The following is a 20,561-nucleotide window of genomic DNA, read 5'->3' on the forward strand; positions in this document are numbered from 1 at the left end:
GCATTTAGATCTATATCTTAAACAGTTTAAGCGTTTCACTTTTTGTCAAATAGAGAAAGGGAGAAAAACCTAAATCTATGCATAAGTATTTTGACAAATCAAATTTCCTTTTTTGTTATATCAAATTAATAATTTATTATATCAAATTTATAAATTGTTATATCAAATATTTATAGTTGTTATATCAACTTGATAATCTGTTATATCAAATAATTAATTTGTAATTTAAATTAATGATCTGTTATATCAAATTGATAATTTGTTATATCAAATACATGTATATAGCAAACTCTCGTCTATTGTTGAAAACCATGTGCTGTCCTGCATGCATCTTTTACTTTTGCCTGTATTCAACCCGCCGTGTTATCGTCATTGTCGTGTCTTGTATGTGTTAATCATGGATTTAATTAATTGTTTAGTATTGTATTATTATTTTAAAAGTCATATAGAGGTACGCTTTGTTCTCCACAACAAAAGAAACACCATTTAAATATTCTATTCGTTGTAGAATACATTGAATAACATATTTATGATATTAGAATTAAAGTCAGTCAGTTAAAGATACCTGTAATATTACTGTGTCAAAAAGAAAACCATTAAAAAAATGCTGTTCGTTGTTACTGTAGCGTATATTAAGAATCAATGACCAATCACAGCTAATACAATAATTCTATTCGTGCACTTATTTGTACATCCGTATTGTGAACAACCAAGTAAATATTTATTCGAAACTGAAAGCAGAATGTAATATATGGGCTTAACTTTTCTAAGTTCAAAAAAAGGTAAATATTTCAAAATGTCTTTATTCGTGTAATATCATTTAGGACAAACTTCTTTAGCACTAGTAACATAATAATGAGTGTTGAAATTATGTGATTGAAAAATGTGTATTGATTATGTTTGGTTAAATGAATATGCGTAGTATGTCTTTGCAAGGACATTTCGATTAGGTTAAATAAACACCGAATTGAAACCAGTCATAACGGGTTGACTTAATTAAAAATGTAGAGGCCAACCAACGATTCATCAGAGTCAATAAAATATATTTATCATATACTTATAGAAAATAATGGTTTAATTGTACCCCATGCCAAAACTAATTTGTACATATATTTATTCATTGAATTTGAAGAATTGCTTAGTCGAGTGATATGACTTTTGTTATCAACTGCTTCCGGTTTATATCAACTGCTTTCGATTATTAAGGCATGCTTTTCTTTAGCGTTATCGCATGACATTTCGACTTCATTGGCCAAATTCCGGAAAAGACACATCAATGGTATGTTTTTTTTTATTTTTTGTGTAAAACATAACAAAGTTGGATAAAAAAAGAATATTAGGAATCAGGAAAATATATGATTATTAAAAAATGCAAAACAAATATAACAACAAATGCATTGTTTCAAAGTTTTAAAAATAGTTTTAGTCTATGTCTTCTGCTGAAGTATATGATAAAAAAAACCTAACATGTATTTTTTTATATCAGACCCCTTATCAGCCCATGGTCAAAATTATCGGCTCTTAGGCTGATATCATGACTTAGGGCCGATAAGGGGTCTGATATGAAAAATGCCATGTTATAATCTATATGTATCGCAAGCCATTATTCGTTTAAAGTGTACACATATATTCATAAGATTCATTGGAGACGACCAATTTCCGTAAACAGAGAGAAAAACAAAACGATTGCAGTAGACAAAAGAACAAAGGAACTGTGGCATTCCAGAACTTGCATATGAACACATAAAAATAAATTTGGGACTCGTCTAACAAACTGTTTGACTCAATCACAAGCCTGTCGAGCGACTCAATAAGACAGAAAAAAAGTCAAAATCAATGAATAACAGACAACAGAAGTACACACATTAGACTGATACTTTTTTGATTTGATCCCTTTACATGAGCAAGGCCTTAGTTCTTTTGTTTACAAAAACTAAAAACACACTTGTTTTAGTTATCACGATTGAGGTTTTTGAACCGCACGAGGGAGAAAGTGATATATCTTGATTGAAATCATTATTCATTACTTGACCAACCAATTTAGGAAACAAAAAGTACCCGACTTACCCAGGTTTTTGTCTAAGCGCAATTAACTAATTTTGATAAATTACCTCTCATAGGATATTATAACTTACTTGTTATGTGTTTTCGTCGTCTTTGTTAGCAGTCTTTTTTAAACTAGTCTGAAGTTTCATTTTTTTTTATTTTGTAATGTAATTCTACTGATTGAGATAGAAAGAAAAAACAATATCTTTTTTCATTACTTGAAAACATCACTTAAGAGTTAAGAGTATGCCATAACCACTATAAATAAGATTGGATGTGTATTTTCCATTCATAAACTAGGTATATAAAAGCCCTGTGTATTGTTATTTTATCATTTTTTCTATGTGTAGTGTGCGATTTTGTTCCATGTACATTTACTCCATATCCTTTCATTAGGTCTTTCCACTATTCTGTGGAAAGACCTATTGTATTTGTTCAGTTTTTTTTTTTCTTCTTCCGCCAAATTTGTTACGGGCCCTGTTTTGTGGTTTTGCAAGATGTCACTTAGATTTTTTGCATTTGATATCGAACATTTATTGCGCTTTTGAGACTGACCCTGTTTAGTCGATGACTTTTATTGTAAGGGTTATCTCCCCCAAACACTCTTTTCTTTGTGATGAGAATTCATCCGTAACCATAAAAGAAAGCGACAATTTTTTTTTATCAAATTGCTCGTTATATCCTTAGGATTTGTTGTCCAATTACGACGGAAGCGATACGAAGACTCCATATGAGAGTAATTTCCTCTACTGCATTTGAAATAAGTGATATGCATTAGTAACAGGTAAACCATAGAAAAGAATAAAAGGTGAAAGGTCCAGGTCAAATTCTAAATTTTGACTTTTCCTTGTTCCATGATCTCCTCTATCACTTTAAAAGATATATATAAAAGAACTAGTGCAAAATGTTTGTCTAATTGTGATTAAGATATGATACATTTGGTCTGAACAATCCAATGTAATCTTATAAGAGTTATTGGACCTGAAATGATTCAATTTAAGATTCATTGATTATTACTTCAACTTGGTACATAATTAAGCAATAGAGTCTTTTGCAAACTGTTGGTTGACATGTGACCTAGAAAAATATCAACTCGAAGTGACCTTGAGTAGACCGTAAGTAGCTATGTTTTCACTTAATTCACGGAAAAGTACCTACAAACTAAATATCTTTTAAATATGCATACATAAACCTATCATTTGAGACCGGAAGTGAATTTCACTAGACCGGAAGTACCTAATATTTCCCATATTACAGGCAAAACGATCTAGAAACCATATATTTTTGGAATCATTGTAAATCGGAAGTTGAAAATTATCTTCCTTATTTCAAGTAAAATATTTAGAAAAATTTATTTATTAAATCAGTATGAAAAAACCTATGCTTGGACGCCAAAAGTAACTTTGAGTAAACCGAACGTAGCTTATCATCAATAATTTATAAAATTAATGTGGAAAGACCTTCAATTGTTCTCTGAACAATTAGTTTTTAAAATTGTTATTACATCTCTTCTGAGAAAAAATTGCACATGCATGTTATCTGATCTTCTCTGAAACTACATGTCCAATTGACCTCAAAATTTGTCAGCGGAGTATACATGTATTACATCTTCATATAATAACTTTGTGAAGCTACCTCCCAAGAATTTTCGTAGAGAAAAAGAAATTTCAATGCCGTAAAAAATCGCTTGCTAGCTCCGTAAATCTCATTAAAATCCTACAATAAAATGTCTGCTCCTAGATTAAAATACAAATCTGTTTTACAAACTGCTGCTTAAAAATGTACACTGTGTGAACATGATCGATAAACATGTTATAAATGTACACAAGGTTCAATTAAATCCAAAGCATGCACTGCTTGTGATCAACACATCAATTACCTACAATGACAAAAAAAAATACATTTTGTGTTCTTCCGTAAAATATACATGTTGTCTGTTTGACGTCTCCACCTAAAGAGAAATAAAAATGATAAGTTTCCATTTTACTAGCCTCGTCACGTGACGCCACAATCTGGCGCGAGACAAAGACGCGCGCGGGACCTGAAATAGAATAAAACCTTACCAAACTTAATATAAAAAACACACTGATATGGGCACTTTAATGAAACAAACAAACAAACAAACAAACAAACAAACACACACACACACACATCCTCACACACTCACACTTATATCAATCGATCATGTTTCAAAGGGAAAGGTAAAGGCAACAGTAGTATACCGCTGTTCGAAACTCATAAATTGATAGAGATAAAAACAAATCCGGGTTACAAACTAAAACTGAGGGAAACGCATCAAATAAAAGAGGAGAACAACGACACAACAGAAACACAAAATTAAAAATGTAACACACACAGAAACGAACTATAATATAAGAATGGCCATTTTCCTGACTTGGTACAGGACATTTTAAGAAAAAAATGGTTGGTTGAACCTGGTTTTGTGGCATGCCAAACCTCCCGCTTTAATGGCAACGTAAAACACAAAACTAAAACGACAACATCACATGACAGGACCACAATACAAATAAATGGGAGAACAAAAAGGACAAAGAAACACACGAATAATAGCTAACAAAAGGTACTAGGCTTAAAATCCAATACGCCAGACGTGCGTCTCGTCCACACAAGACCATCCAGTGACGCTCAGATGAAAAAAACTTGAAAGCCAAAACAAGTACAAAGCCGAAGAGCACTGAGGACCAAAACTTCCGAAAAGTTGCGCCTAACACGGCCAGGGTTTTCTGCCTGGGACAAGAAAATCCTTATTATTTAGAATAAATTATAATTTTGCAAACAGTAAATTTTATAAAATGACTATATAATAGATATACATGATAAAACCGAAGTGGTGACTAACTACAGAATAAAAACTGAAACATTACATAAAACAACTTAATCAACATATAAAAATACACAGCCGAGTTAGCCAAAGCATCAACGCACAAAGTGACGTCACATTTGAAATTCAAAAAAAAAACAACACAAAGTGACGTCACATTTGAATTTGTAAAAATATTTCCCAAAAATAAGATAGGATTAGGATTGATTCAAGATTAGATTTGTAATACTGACATTTTACAATTGCTTTTTAAAAGCAATTGATTTATATGTGTCTATAGATATCTTTTATGAACTTTGCGATGTAGTATGTTTATCAATATACGAAGATAAGCAGGTACAGAGGTTCGAAGAATACAACGATAGAAATGGAAGAGACAGAAGAATGGAAAATGCCTGTTTTTTCTCATTTATTTGTTTCATGATTTTTAAATATATACAGATACATTTCCTGTGTACTTAATGTCATGCTTCTTTGTTTCAGTGCCATGTTTTCTATTTCCGTTATAAGTTTTGCTGTATTCTCAGGTTTTATTCTGGCACAACAGTATGGTATGTTTTACTCACTTTAGTTTGTAATAAGAAAACAAAAATCAGAAAATTGTATGTTTAACATGACAACTACAAACTTTACATAAACCGGCCACATAGTTGTGGGACATAACAGAATTAAATCAAAATTGTATTTTAATACAAAAGTAGGAACTCCAGAACAACTACTCGACTGTTTACAAAAAAGTATAATATAGATATGTACAAAGAGACAATAATCAAGTTTTTCGTAATTGTGCAAATGTTGAAGTAAGAAATCATATAATATTATTCTTCGACAATTTGTATATTTTTTTTTTTAATGTAACTGACTACTATTTTTCTTATATCATGGACAGAACCTAATATTCGAAAATATTAGACAAGACGTCATGTAACAATGCACATCAGTGTCTATTTATCAACGCAATCCATGCGACTTCATTCACAGCGTATTTTACGTGTAAAAAATAGTTTTACTTTATCATGTTTATTTTCATATTATCTAAAAAAAAAAGATACTAATTGTTAATACAAAATTGCCAATTAAAAAAAGAACAATTGCATTTTTGTTATACTGAATTCATCAGCTCACCATTGCCGGGGCGCTTGATGTTCTAGCCAATAACATGAATAAAGTAAAAAACGAAATTGCCTTTATTCTTTATATATATATATCGGAATTATGGTTAAAGGTGATATTCGCCTGGTGGATAGCAGACTTGAGATTTACTACCTTGGGCAATGGGGAACAGTTTGCGATGATGCATTTGGTGATATAGATGCTGAAGTGGCTTGCAAAGAACTTGGATACAGGTGCTGGCAGAAATATATGATTGCCATTGTCGTTACATGTAAACATTAACAAAACTAATGCTGTGTGTCAGCTTTCAAAGTTTTTCCGCTATGCTTTAAAATACGGAAAATCTTATTCAAATATGGACGTTGATATACTTAAGGGGTATAGAAATTAAGCAATAGACGTGATAAAGGCAAAGCAAAAAATTGAAAGTCAAAACCCGTTCTGAAATTATATACAATGCATTATTATTAAAATGTCTTAATCGCTAATCGTGTGAGCTAAAAGTGAATAAATGTAAGATTTCATTCGTTCAAATTTAGTGGTGTTATATACTGCAATTTTGCACTCATAAGTAAATGTATGAACTTTATACAGGTAATACTTTTAACAAATTGATTCATTTGAATTGAAAAACAAATAGCTTGTGTTGATTTGTATCGAATAGATGTACTGAAGGAGGCAACAGTATAGCCATAGCTTTTAATTTTAAATGTTTCTTTTGTGTCTGTAAAGATTGTGACGAATATTTGCGACATCATTTGCTCGATATGTCAAATAACTGTAGCATCTTGATGCACAGACCATGCATCTAATTGACTTGATAATAACATAATAACGTTAGGCAGCTAAGCATAGTCTTATCTAGATATGTGTAAAGTGGTAAAATATTTTTTGAAATTATATTTCATCAGCTATAATTGTCTATACAAATTAACAGTTTCGTAATAACAGCAAAACAAAATGGGTGGGGCAGGTGAAAAGGGTATCAAATCAGGGTTATTTTTGGAAGAAGGTGCATTGTAATTAGATTTCTTTATAAACAAAAGCAACTCGTATAAAAGTGAGTCCATATTACTTTACAAACAATTTATTAAGAACAATAATTTGCAATTGTCCCACACTACCTTTTTTCTATATTTGAGTCGTGTGTAGACTAAACGCGCATCTGGCGTACACAATCTTAATCCTGGTATCTCTAATGAGTTTATTTACTGAAGATGGCGTAAGTTCAACTTGTTTGCACATTTTTGAAAGGGTCATACAATATAGGCATTAATTTTGATAACGTTTTCTAATGCGGTGCTGAAGGTGACTTGTTTGTTTCGAAATTTTTTATAGCACCGGTATTTCACTCGGAAATGACGTGGATGACGGAACTGGTATAATATGGCTGGACGACGTTAATTGTTCAGGATTTGAAAGTAAACTAACGGACTGTTTACATCCAGGATGGAGTGAAGAAAACTGTGACCATACTGAAGACGTTGGGCTGAGCTGCTATAACATATATCCAGGTATGTATCCAGTTTGTTAAAAAAAATCAGACACCTACATTTTTGGAAATATCACACTAAATCTCACTTTTTTTTTATCACAACCAGTAAAATAATAACAGGTATATAAAACATACAAAAGCCACACAACATGAGATTGAATCGTGTTATTAATTTAAAAACGATATTATAGATAACAATTACAACAATAAACCTTGCAATATTGAAGAATGTTCTTTATTACTTAAATAAAAACACAATACTAAACCTGTTGTTTTTTAAACGGGTTGGTTCGCAACACCAATTTCTAACCCGATATTAAATGGTTCGTTTAGTCAACTTTTAATGTCCGTATTCATTCAAAACTGAGCAAATATTCAGCTTAAAGTACAATGCAACATATGTCACGTGATATATATCGTATCCAAGTCAGGAATCCACTTAAAAGTTGTACCTCTCGCACTATTTTCTTTAAATTAAATTTGGTGTTGCAGTTATATACTTTGTTCGTTGTCTCTTTGCAATTAATCACTAATTTTCAAACTTGTTTCTCTTGGTTTTACAAATGTTTTATTGATGGATAGAACAATATTGTACTCTGCAGTTGTTAATATTTTTGGAGCTATTGGTTATTATTTACCTCTCATTGCCATAACGGGTGCACGTTCATCTCAGTTATTTACTTAGTACACGACAATTATTAAACCGAATTCACCTGACAATTGCATATTTTCCATAAAATACAACTGTTTTGCATATCATTAGAATGCTGAAAAGCTTTATTACTGAAAATGTTATGTCGTCGCCATATGATATATATGGTGTAACTTCTTTTTGATTATGATAAAAAAAAATAACTCCAAATGTCTGAACAAAAATACAAAAAGTGATGTAATTAGAGAAATCATATCGATCTTTAGAAAAAGTATGGACAAAATCAGATAAGAATGCAATTATACATATTTTCCATTTGACTTTTTCTTTGGTTCATCATTTAGTTACTTCACAGTCTGAAGGCTTAAAATGCATTTAAATTTAAGATTGTTTATTCCCTTAACATTTTACCTTCTTCCTGTGTCTATCAGTTGGGACTAAATTAACTCAGACGGATAGTACTTTTGAAATTTACTACCTCTCTCATCCCTGAAAAATAAGAGGGAATACGTAAAACAAATGGTGATATTATTCACTGAATTGGACAATTTGACAATTTTGAAAAAAATATATAATGAAAACGGGTGCTAAAACAAGCGATGTGAAACAATTGTTTAACAATCTAAAATAAAAATCACCATTAGATTAAATCTACAATGAACTTTTATATTATAATGCAAGTAACTATATGAATGATTTTGAATGATTCTTTTTTCTCTAAATGTACATATTAGAACTTGTAAGTAAAAAAATATACTTTAAAATTGAGGGCACTCAATATAGTGGTCCCGTTAGTATTATGTATTGCTTACAGATCTGTTAGTTATGGAACCTCCCCTCTTTAACCTGAAAAAGAACATTAGATTGCATAGTTTGTCATATTATACGTATTGGCTTTTTTGGTATTTGGTTTCTTACAAGATACGGTAGAATGAATGAAATGAGTTAGTCATATGTAAACTATAACCATGCATTTCAACCCTAGAACATTACAGTTTTTTAAAATATAATACGGGGCGTGGCGTTGATCTGACATGTGTCCCATGCAGGTTATTGTCTACCACCACTGATCATGGATACACTTTATCAGATAATTATATGGAATGCTTTATAGCATTAAAATTCGAATACAACAATAACAGCTAACATCGATCTCTTGCTTACCTATTTATGAAAAAAAATCCAACAACAAAAAAACGGAAGCTAACCGAATATAGCAATCCGTAAAAGATATCAAAAAATTATTTAACGTTTTGTTGCACATGAATACATAAATAAAAAGCCAATATTAAAATGTTGTTTAATTTTCTTGACCAATTCACCGAGACACTAGTCATTTACTATGTTAATTGTCGTTTTGATGACATCTTATTCGGTTAAAAACCCGTTACATCATCTTTTATATAAACAACTATTAACCTTTGGATACCTCTTTCAGTGCAGGGTAATTGGTCTTCATGGACAACATGGACAACTTGTTAAACTAGCTATACTGGTGATCTTCAGAGTAGATCACGTAAATGCAATAACCCATTACCCTCTGAAAATGATTTGTATTGCAACGGTTCATCAATGGAAACAAAAATGTGTAAAACAGCCTCTTCTTTAGGTAAATCTTTATCGACTGTATGCCTAATAATGTGTAGTTGATAATGTTCAATGCATTTAATAAATACTAGACGTTATCATTCATTTAACTTACATCGTTCATTTCGGCTTACATCAGATACAATGATTTAGATTAATTGCTTTGTGCTAAATGTGTTTTTGACATGAATATCAATTATATGGTCATTTGTATAAATTTCCTGTTACAAAACTTTGAATTTTTCGAAAAACTAAGGTTTTTCTTATCCCATGAATAGATTACCTTAGCCGTATTTGGCACAACTTTTTGGAATTTTGGTACTCAGTGCTCTTCAACTTTGTACTTGTTTAGCTTTATATCTTTTTTGATCTGAGCGTCACTGATGAGTCTTATGTTGACGAAACGCGCGTCTGGCGTATTAAATTATAATCCTGGTACCTTTGAAAAATATTTACACCACTGGGTCAATGCCACTGCTGGTGGAGGTTTCGTCCCCGAGGGTATCACCAGCCCAGTAGTCAGCACTTCGGTGTTGACATGAATATCAATAATATGGTCATTTGTATAAATTTCCTCTTACAAAACTTAAATTTTTCGAAAAAACTAAGGATTTTCTTATTCCAGGAATAGATTATCTTAGTCGTATTTGGCACAACGTTTTGGAATTTGGGGTATTCACTGCTCTTTAACTTTGTACTTGTTTGGCTTTATAACTATTTTGATATGCGCGTCACTGATGAGTCTTTTGTAGACGAAACGCGCGTCTGGCGTATTAAATTATAATCCTGGCACCTTTGATAACTATTATATGCATAAATCGACTTGATTTTAATATCAAAAGTATATATAGTTAACAACAAAAATCTACATAATAATGGTTTCCTGTCATCGTTATAAGATTGTATTACCAAAGATCATTTCGAAGTTAACCGTTGCTATCAGATACATGTATGTTAAAAAAATATTTTTATAACAACAATAGTTTAACATTAAACATTTGCTTGGTTGACGAGAAGTTATACGTGAACATTTAGTCATTAGTTTGGTAAATGTTCGTCGGGATAATGCACAACGAGAGAATGGAATTCCTGTGATTTTTTAATCAATTCCTTGAAGAATTTTTACCGAGAGCCTTACATCTTTATATGCTCGTAAATTAGGGATATGTCTGCGATTTCTCTGACCATTTGTCTTTTGGAAATAATCAGTTAACTATTAAGTATGGTCTTGTCAATTCACATTTAGATAACATTTTAAAATATCACTCTCGAAATAAAGTTATCGATGGAAGATTTGTCGGCGTTTAACGTTCCATCAATGATTTACACATTTCTTTTTATTGATAATCTGTTCTTCATCTTTAAATAATGGAACATGTCGCAAAGAATATCATAAACTTTACTAAGTGATGTGAATATATTGCATAATTACATTTGTTAAATTAGGTCTATGATATACAATATTTAGGAGCTGTAGAACAAACTGATAATGAAAATAAATATTCATCCGGAGTTGTTGCAGGAGTAGCTATTGGCTGTATCGTAATAACCATCGTATTGATGTTACTTGGATTGTTTGCTGTTTTACGTTTGAGAATATATAAACAGAGTCAGAGTAATTATACATTTTTAAAACTTATGTTTAGTTAGTTACCAAAAGCAATTGTATAGTATAAAAAAAGAAAAATAACAAGAATAACAAACTCCAAGGAATATTACAAACGAAAAGTCCCTTATCAAATACCAAAATCGACAGCTCAAACAGGTCAAAGGAACAAAAATTATCTGTCATATTCCTGACTTGGTACAGACATTCCCTGATGTAGACCATGATAGATTAAACCCGATTTATAGCTAGCTTATCATAGAATTCCATTTTATTTACAATAAGAGAGAAAACAAATCGGTAAAAATGGGGTTACCGTAGTAGTCAACATTGTGTTATAATCTTAATCAATGTCAAAACAATCAACCATGTCAACAAAGAAAACATTAATCTGATATAGACATTTTATAGACAAACATAAACAAAAATGAAAGACAAGAATACAAAAATACAACTATAGCGCAATAACACAATGGGAGAATATATTAATACCGAACCACGAAAAAAGAATATTACCAAAATTGGACTTAACATTAAAGGTTAAAAATATACAATGACTATATAACGAACACTGTAACATGTTATAAAAATGTTCATCATACCAACATGATTTTGAAAACTTACAGCATGTACATCTGTAGATGCATAAAAAGATGAATTATAAAAACATTTATTTTTTCAAAAAATACTTTCGCAAAAAGTTCATAATCATGATAAATTAAATAATCTTTAATTTAAACAACATATACAAGACATTTTGCCAAAAATATGTAACAAATCTTATACGATTAATGAGGTTACTCTGATCATGGTTTGGCATACTGTTTACAAAGCTTGTTATTTAAAAATATAGTCTAATATACACAACTGCTACATTTGTCTCCGACTTAAATGGTTAATTTAAAATATATGATTGACTGACTTTTCCTGACTTCAGAAATTTTCTTTATCATTAATAGGTGCAAATCAAAGCAGCAAACCGTAAGTGTTTGTTTTAAATATCTTGAATATTTGAGATTGTGGATACCTTATAGTTACAGTCTACCACTTGCTTCATTAGTTCACGTCATTCTAAAAAGTCTTAATCTTGAACCTTTTAAAAAGAAAGCGGGAAAGTACAGATGCTCAATTATAAGTTTAGAAAAAGCAGACGACGCAACAAAAAAAATTGAGAATCAACAATACAAAATATAACACAGTAAATTAAACATTTGGAAACAGTAACACAAAAGCTACGTATGCTGTGTCACTGATTGGTTCCCAACATCTTCAGTGATTCATTTTGTCATCTTTAGTCCGAGAATAAAAAAGAATATTAGATAAAAAAGAAAAAATAGGAAATTCACGAAATGAGGCAGGTCGATATGGTCAGCATCTACCATCAAAAGAATTCCTAGGTGACACCAATAAATAAAAGTAAAAGCCAGGAATACAAAAATGGATATTTGACCGAGTTTACATATCAAAAGTGAGACGAGCAACCGTTCTATTGTATAGATTAATTTATAATGAACGAAGAACCAGTGAGTGTTCATTTAATGGTTCTTAAGAATCATATTGTGGTGTGTAATCATTTTTGATTTTTTGAAGTTCTTCCTGCATTGTCTAAATAGACGGTTTGTATATAACACAACCATCAAAAGAGTTTAAGAGTTATCCGTCTTGTATCAAGTCATGTTAATACAATAACATAACTGTTTATAAAAGACGAAAGTCATACTTAACAAAATATTTACCCTTTTAAATCGAAAAATGTATTTAAACACCATGATATTGATTTTTTTGTATTTCAAACTCCAGATTGCTAACCGATATTAACATCAAGCTAAATGATCTAGGATGTGCAAAGTAAAGTCATTTAATTTGTTTTAAATCATTGGGTTTTTTTTGGAACACAACTACATTATCACGATACATTGTCAATGTGCAATCAGTTGATATTGTTATAACATTGATCAAAATACAACTATTTGGCGGAATATAAATCTGGTACCTTAAATTTGGTTTGTTTTACAGGGAGGAGTCATATGATGACTTGACGATAAACCAAACAACAGGTGCTTATTCTGTATACACCAACCAGAACAATTAACACACAGTTATAAGTAAAACCAACAACAGGCAAAGTAACGTACCAGGTGACACGTATGACAACTTAGGACAAGATTTCTACGAGAATATCTCTCAGAACTGATGTTGTATGTGATATGTCTTGTTCAAACATTTTCCAATTTGATATATGCCTGAAATGAAAAGAAAACTAACTTGCTGAAACATATGCTTAACACATCGTTTACAGAAATAAAATCGTGGTGAATATTAAGTCGGAAATATGGTTCATTATGCAAACAGTAATAAAATTGCCTTTAATAAATTTGGAAGCTATATTATTATAAATCGTTACTTTTTTTCTTAGCACATTTATTTTATTTCGATGCAAACTTGATTAACTGTAAAAGTTCATTAAACAGTCAATTATGTCCTTAATTTGTTACAGAAAAACTTAAGAGAACGCAGATATGTTTGGAAGCATTTTGGAATATGTCGGGTGTAAAATTCTGGTGCTTTGAAAAATATAAGCCAAGTTATGACATACTAGTTAAATGCATGGTTTTTCAATGGGAACATAATCGTCAAGTTTTATTGGTTTATATTTCATATATCAGAGCTCTATCCTCACTGTTATATACATGATATAAGCAAAACCAACAATCAATCACGCAAACTCAAGGGACTATTTTTTATAGACCCTTTTTGTATGCAACCGGATGTGACGTACTATTATTTGGTGGTATTTCACCTAAACTAGTTTTCAACTTTGCGTGAGGTTGTTGGAACCTTAATTTCGAATTGTATACAATAGGAACGTAAGGTTTTGAGTATGCTGTCAGTACGAAAGAACCTAAAACAGATCTGATGGTAGCCTCGGTGACAAACACATGATTATCATCTTTAGACCGAGCAATTATTCAGAAATCAGAAAGATAAAACGAATTAAAAAAAAGACTTTTTCTTTCACGGATGATTTAAAACTTAATATCACACTTCTATTTTTGTAAAAAGCTCTGAAGTTCTTTAACTGTTTTTATGTACACTCTCGATGATTTTATAAACATTCTACTGTAGATTCATTATGATTCGTAGGATACCAACATCTTGGAGATTTCGTGGGTACAGGTTAACCACAAAGTTTTATTTTTAACAAATTTTAACTGTGCCATCGGAAATATGCAGATTGTAGCGAGACCAAAACATTAAATACCTACGAAATAGCAAGTTGTGTCCGTTTTATTGAAATTGTTACCAAGGAAATCCACTAAGTACTGTTGTTAAATAATGAAACCAAATGGGTATATTTAGCTCATGTAAATAGACGTATGTAAAATAATGGAATAATTTACCAAAGATTCATTCAAACTCATAAGTCGAAAAAAAAACAGCCACATATGAACGAAGACACAAGTCAAGTAAAAGAGGAGCACAGTTGGTGTCCACAAGGTAAACGGAAACATTTTATTTGCTTGCTATTAGACATCAAATACGATGATTTGTATTAACATTCATATTATAAAGAACTAAAGGGATTTGTTTCCTCATAATTTGGGTACTGCAAGTTTTGAATAATTGTATAGGTTTAACTATTCTCGAACTAAATCAAAGTTAACACGATGCAGCATTTCTTTTTTTTTTTTGGACATCAATCACAGAACAAAGATTTACAACACATGGCATTCTTGACCTTGAAATACATTTTAAAGAAACTTATTCTTATATCTATCTGCACAGAAATAGCTGTGACTCACAGCATTTATTCCGAGGATTTATTAAAGGTGATGCAATACGGCAAATTAGAAACACAAGTGACCATAATAAATTAATAAACAATCTAAATGATTTCAAAGTGAAATTATTAGATAGGGGTTAAGATAAGGTCGAAATAAATGATAGTATTACTGATGCTTTATCAAGTGACCGCACTGAGTTATTACAAAAAAACAAATCAAAAGATAAACCAAATATTCCGTTAGTTTTAATAACTAAATATAACCCCTATATACGTAAGATAAAGAAACGTATCATGAAACACTGACATTTATAACAGTTTGACGAAGATTGCGTACAAATATAAGATACATTATCCCCGGCTTAGTATATTTCTAGGATTTTGATTGGTTAACGCACGTCGTTACAAAACCCATAGCCCCTGGGTGTAGCTAACCCATATACCCGGACGTTGCTACCCATTACAACGGGGAACATCACGCGCGTTTTCCTTAGTTCTATGGTTGTCCTTGTGAAATATCGAATTCTGTAGATTATCCATGATGTCCGTAATTAAATATTTAATCAACTAACGATTTTATCTTATTATGTCGATCATTTGCACTCATTTTAGTAAATGCATCACTTGGCTGCCACATTGTCATTGAATTGGACTACTGACCTAGCTATGAAAATGACCCACGTTGACGTCACACCGTCTATGATGTAACTCTCACAACATTGAGAGCCAAATTCGACCCATTCCCGTTTCTCTGTCTCTGGATTAAAAACGTCTTATATTTGACTACCTGTAGGGTTCTACCACAGGTAGTACCTTACACCCCGTTAAAAATATGTCAAATTCCCAAATTTCAATAAAAGATTTTTAAAAAATGAAAAAAAACGTTGCTTTCACGTTACATTTTGTGGTTGAATTTCTCTAAAAATCGGAAGATTTGGACTAAGACCGGGGATAAATTCGTTATCTACGTTCATATCCGTAGCTATGGATATTTTAACACCCTTCAGTACCCTGTACACCCTTCGGCTTCGCCTCAGGGTGTTAAAATATCCATATCTACGGATATGAACGTAGATAACTTATAATATAAGTCAATATATGGACTAAAACAAAAGTTTAAAAATTTACAAAGACAAATAAAAAAAAAATTCTGGTACTGAGATGACAATTTATTTAAAATTCGAGGTTGAAGGCTAAACATTAAGCGGAAGAAGCTGTATCTGTTGTCTCTTAAAATTTTAGTTATGGAAGATACATATATGAACACAATTAGACAAGACAAGACAACGATTCATCAATGGAAACAACAATGTGTAAAACAACCTCTTCTTTAGGTACATCTTTGTCGACTGTATGCCTAATATTGTGTGTTTGATAATGTTCAATGCATTTAATAAATACTAGACGTTATCGTTCATTTAACTTACATCGTTCATTTCGGCTTACATCAGATACAATGATTTAGATTAATTGCTTTGTGCTAAATGTGTTTTTGACAAGAATATCAATTATATGGTCATTTTTATAAATTTCCTTTTACAAAACTTTGAATTTTTCGAAAAACTAAGGATTTTCTTATCCCAGGAATAGATTACCTTAGCCGTATTTGGCACAACTTTTTGGAATTTTGGTACTCAATGCTCTTCAATTGTGTACTTGTTTGGCTTTATAATTATTTTGATCTGAGCGTCACTGATGAGTCTTATGTAGACGAAACGCGCGTATGGCGTATTAAATTATAATCCTGGTACCTTTGATAACTATTATATGCATAACTCGACTTGATTTTAATATCAAAAGTATATATAGTTTACAACAAAAATCTACATGATAATGGTTTACTGTCACCGTTGTAAGATTGTAATACCAAAGATCATTTCGAAGTTAACGGTTGCAATCAGATACATGTATGTTAAAAAAATATTTTTATAACAACAATAGTTTAACATTAGACATTTGCTTGGTGAACGAGAAGTAATACGTGAACATTTAGTCAATGGTTTGGTAAATGTTCGTCGGGATAATAAACAACGAGATAATGGAATTCCTGTGATTTTTTAATCAATTCCTTGAAGAGTTTTTACCGAGAGCCTTACATCTTTATATGCTTGTAAATTAGGGATATGTCTGCGATTTCACTGACCATTTGTCTTTTGGAAATAATCAGTTAACTATTAAGTATGGTCTTGTCAATTAAAATTTAGATAACATTTAAAAATATCACTCTCGAAATAAAGTTATCGATGGAAGATTTGTCGGCGTATAACGTTCAATCAATGATTTACACATTTCTTTTTATTGATAATCTGTTCTTCGTCTTTAAATAATGGAACATATTGCAAAGAATAACATAAACTTTACTAAGTGATGTGAATATATTGCATAATTAAATTTATTAAATTAAGTCTATGATATACAATATTTAGAATCTGTAGAACAAACTGATAATGAAAATAAATATTCATCCGGTGTTGTTGCAGGAGTAACTATTGGCTGTATCGTAATAACCATCGTATTGATGTTGCTTGGATTGTATGTTGTTTTACGTTCGAGATTATATGAACAGAGTAATTATAAATTTTTAAAACTTATGTTTAGTTAGTTACCAAAAGCAACTGTATAGTATAAAAAAAGAAAAATAACAAAAATAACAAACTCCAAGGAATATTACGAACGAAAAGTCCCTTATCAAATACCAAAATCACAGCTCATACAGGTCAAAGGAACAAAAATTATCTGTCATATTCCTGACTTGGTACAGACATTCCCTGATGTAGACCATGATAGATTAAACCCAGATTTATAGCTAGCTTATCATAGAATTCCATTTTATTTACAATAAGAGAGAAAACAAATCGGTAAAAATTGGGTTACCGTAGTAGTCAACATTGTGTTATAATCTTAATCAATGTCAAAACAAACAACTATGTCAACAAAGAAAAAAATCAATCTGATATAGACATTTTATAGACAAACATAAACAAAAATGAAAGAAAAGAGTACAAAAATACAACTATAGCGCAATAACACAATGTGAGAATATATTAATACCGAACCACGAAAACAGAATTTTACCAAAATTGGACTTAACATTAAAGGTTAAAAATATACAATGACAATAAAACGAACACTGTAACATGTTATAAAAATGTTCATCATACCAACATGATTTTGAAAACTTACATCATGTACATCTGTAGATGCACAAAAAGATGAATTATAAAAACATTTTTTTTTTCAAAAATACTTTCGAAAAAGTTCATAATCATGATAAATTAAATAATCTTTAATTTAAACAACCTATAAGACATTTTGCCAAAAATATGTAAGAAATCTTATACGATAAATGAGGTTACTCTGATCATGGTTTGGCATACTATTTTCAAAGCTTGTTATTGAAAAAAATAGTCTAATATACACAACTGCTACATTTGTCTCCAACTTAAATGGTTAATTTAAAATATATGATTGACTGACTTTTACTGACTTCAGAAATTTTGTTTGTCATTAAAAGGTGCAAATCAAAGCAGCAAACCGTAAGTGTTTGTTTTAAATATCTTGAATATTTGAGATTGTGCATACCTTATAGCTACAGTCTACCACTTGCTTCATTAGTTCACGTCATTCTAAAAAGTCTTAATCTTGAACCTTTTAAATAGAAAGCGGGAAAGTACAGATGCTCTATTATAAGTTTAGAAAAGCAGACGACGCAACGATAAAAAGACGATAATAAACAATACAAAATATAACACAGTAAATTAAACTTTTGAAAAGAGTAACACAAAAGCTACGTATGCTGTGTCACTGATTGGTTCCAAACATCTTCAGTGATTCATTTTCTCATCTTTAGTCCGAGAATAAAATAGAATATAGATAAAAAAGAAATAATAGAAAATTCACGAAATGAGGCAGGTCGATAGGGTCAGCATCACCTGTTATACATACATCCACCATCAAAAGAATTCCTAGGTGCCACCAATAAATAAAAGTAAAAGCCAGGAATACAAAAATGGATATTTGACCGAGTTTAAATGGCAAAAGTGAGACGAGCAACCGTTCTATTGTATAGATTAATTTATAATGAACGAAGAACCAGTGAGTGTTCATTTAATGGTTCTTAAGAATCATATTGTGGTGTGTACTCATTTTTGATTTTTTAAAGTTCTACTTGCATTGTCTAAATAGACGGTTTGTATATAACACAACCATCAAAAGAGTTTAAGAGGTATCCGTGTTTTATCAAGTCATGTCAATACAATAACATAACTTTTTATAAAAGATGAAATTCACACTTAACAAAATATTTAACCCTTTTAAATCGAAAAATGAATTAAAACACCATGATATTATTTTTTTTTGTATTTCAAACTCTAGATTGCTAACCGATATTAACATCAAGCTAAATGATATAGGATGTGTAAATTAAAGATACATTGTCAATGTGCATTCAGTTGATATTAAGTTATTGCGATGATCAGATGATCAAAATACAACTATTGGGCGGAATATAAATCTGGTACCTTAAATTTGGTTTGTTTTACAGGGAGGAGTCATATGATAACTTGAAGATAAACCAAACGACAGGTGCTTATTCTGTATGCACCAACCAGAACAATACACAGACAGTTATAAGTAAAACCAACAACAGGCAAAGTAACGTACCAGGTGACACGTATGACAACTTAGGACAAGATTTCTACGAGAATATCTCTCAGAAGTGATGTTGTATGTGATATGTCTTGTTCAAACATTTTTCAATTTGATATATGCCTGAAATGAAAAGATAACCTAACCAGCTGAAACATATGCTTGACACATCGTTTACAGAAATAAAATAATGGTGAATATTGAGTCGGAAATATGGTTAATTATGCAAACAGTAATAAAATTGCCTTTAATAAATTTGGAAGCTATATTGTTATAAATCATTACTGTTGTTTTCGCACATTTATTTCATTTCGATGCAAACTTGATTTACTGTGAAAATTCATTAAACAGTCAATTATGTCCTTAATTTGTTACAGGAAAACTTAAGTGAACGCAGATATGTTTGGAAGCATTTTGGAATATGTCGAGTGTAAAATTCTGGTGCTTTGAAAAATATAAGTCAAGTTATGACATACTAGTTAAATACATGGTTTTTAAATGGGAACATAATCGTCAAGTTATATTGGTTTATATTTCATATATCAGACCCCTTTCCTCACTGCTATATACATGATATAAGCAAAACCAACAATCAATCACTCAAACTCAAGGGACTATTTTTTAAAGACCCTTTTTCGTATGCAATCGGATGTGACGTACTATTATTTGGTGGTATTTCACCTTAACTAGTTTTCAACTTTGCGTGAGGGTGTTGGAACCTTAATTTCGAATTGTATACAATAGGAACTTAAGGTTTTGAGTATGCTGTCAGTACGAAAGAACCTAAAA

General features: G+C 30.9%; 2 long non-coding RNA genes across 3 annotated transcripts; both read left to right on the forward strand.

Moving 5' to 3' along the window:
- The first annotated feature begins 694 nt into the window (after window positions 1-694).
- Window positions 695-7,381, forward strand: LOC127723208 (uncharacterized). The gene is made up of 4 exons (XR_007991942.1): window positions 695-782; window positions 3,048-3,161; window positions 5,372-5,439; window positions 7,340-7,381. It is a non-coding gene; the product is annotated as an uncharacterized LOC127723208 (long non-coding RNA).
- Window positions 7,382-11,204: 3,823 nt separating this feature from the next.
- LOC127723204 (uncharacterized) lies at window positions 11,205-20,040 on the forward strand. 2 transcript variants are annotated; one of them, XR_007991938.1, is made up of 4 exons: window positions 11,205-11,350; window positions 12,301-12,322; window positions 13,358-13,398; window positions 19,710-20,040. It is a non-coding gene; the product is annotated as an uncharacterized LOC127723204 (long non-coding RNA). The 2 variants fall into 2 exon arrangements; XR_007991937.1 differs by lacking the exon at window positions 19,710-20,040 and having other exon boundaries at window positions 13,358-13,738.
- Window positions 20,041-20,561: the final 521 nt, after the last annotated feature.

The sequence above is a fragment of the Mytilus californianus genome, unplaced genomic scaffold (genome assembly GCF_021869535.1).
Source record: "Mytilus californianus isolate M0D057914Y unplaced genomic scaffold, xbMytCali1.0.p SCAF_13, whole genome shotgun sequence".
NCBI classification, from domain to species: Eukaryota; Metazoa; Mollusca; class Bivalvia; order Mytilida; family Mytilidae; genus Mytilus; species Mytilus californianus.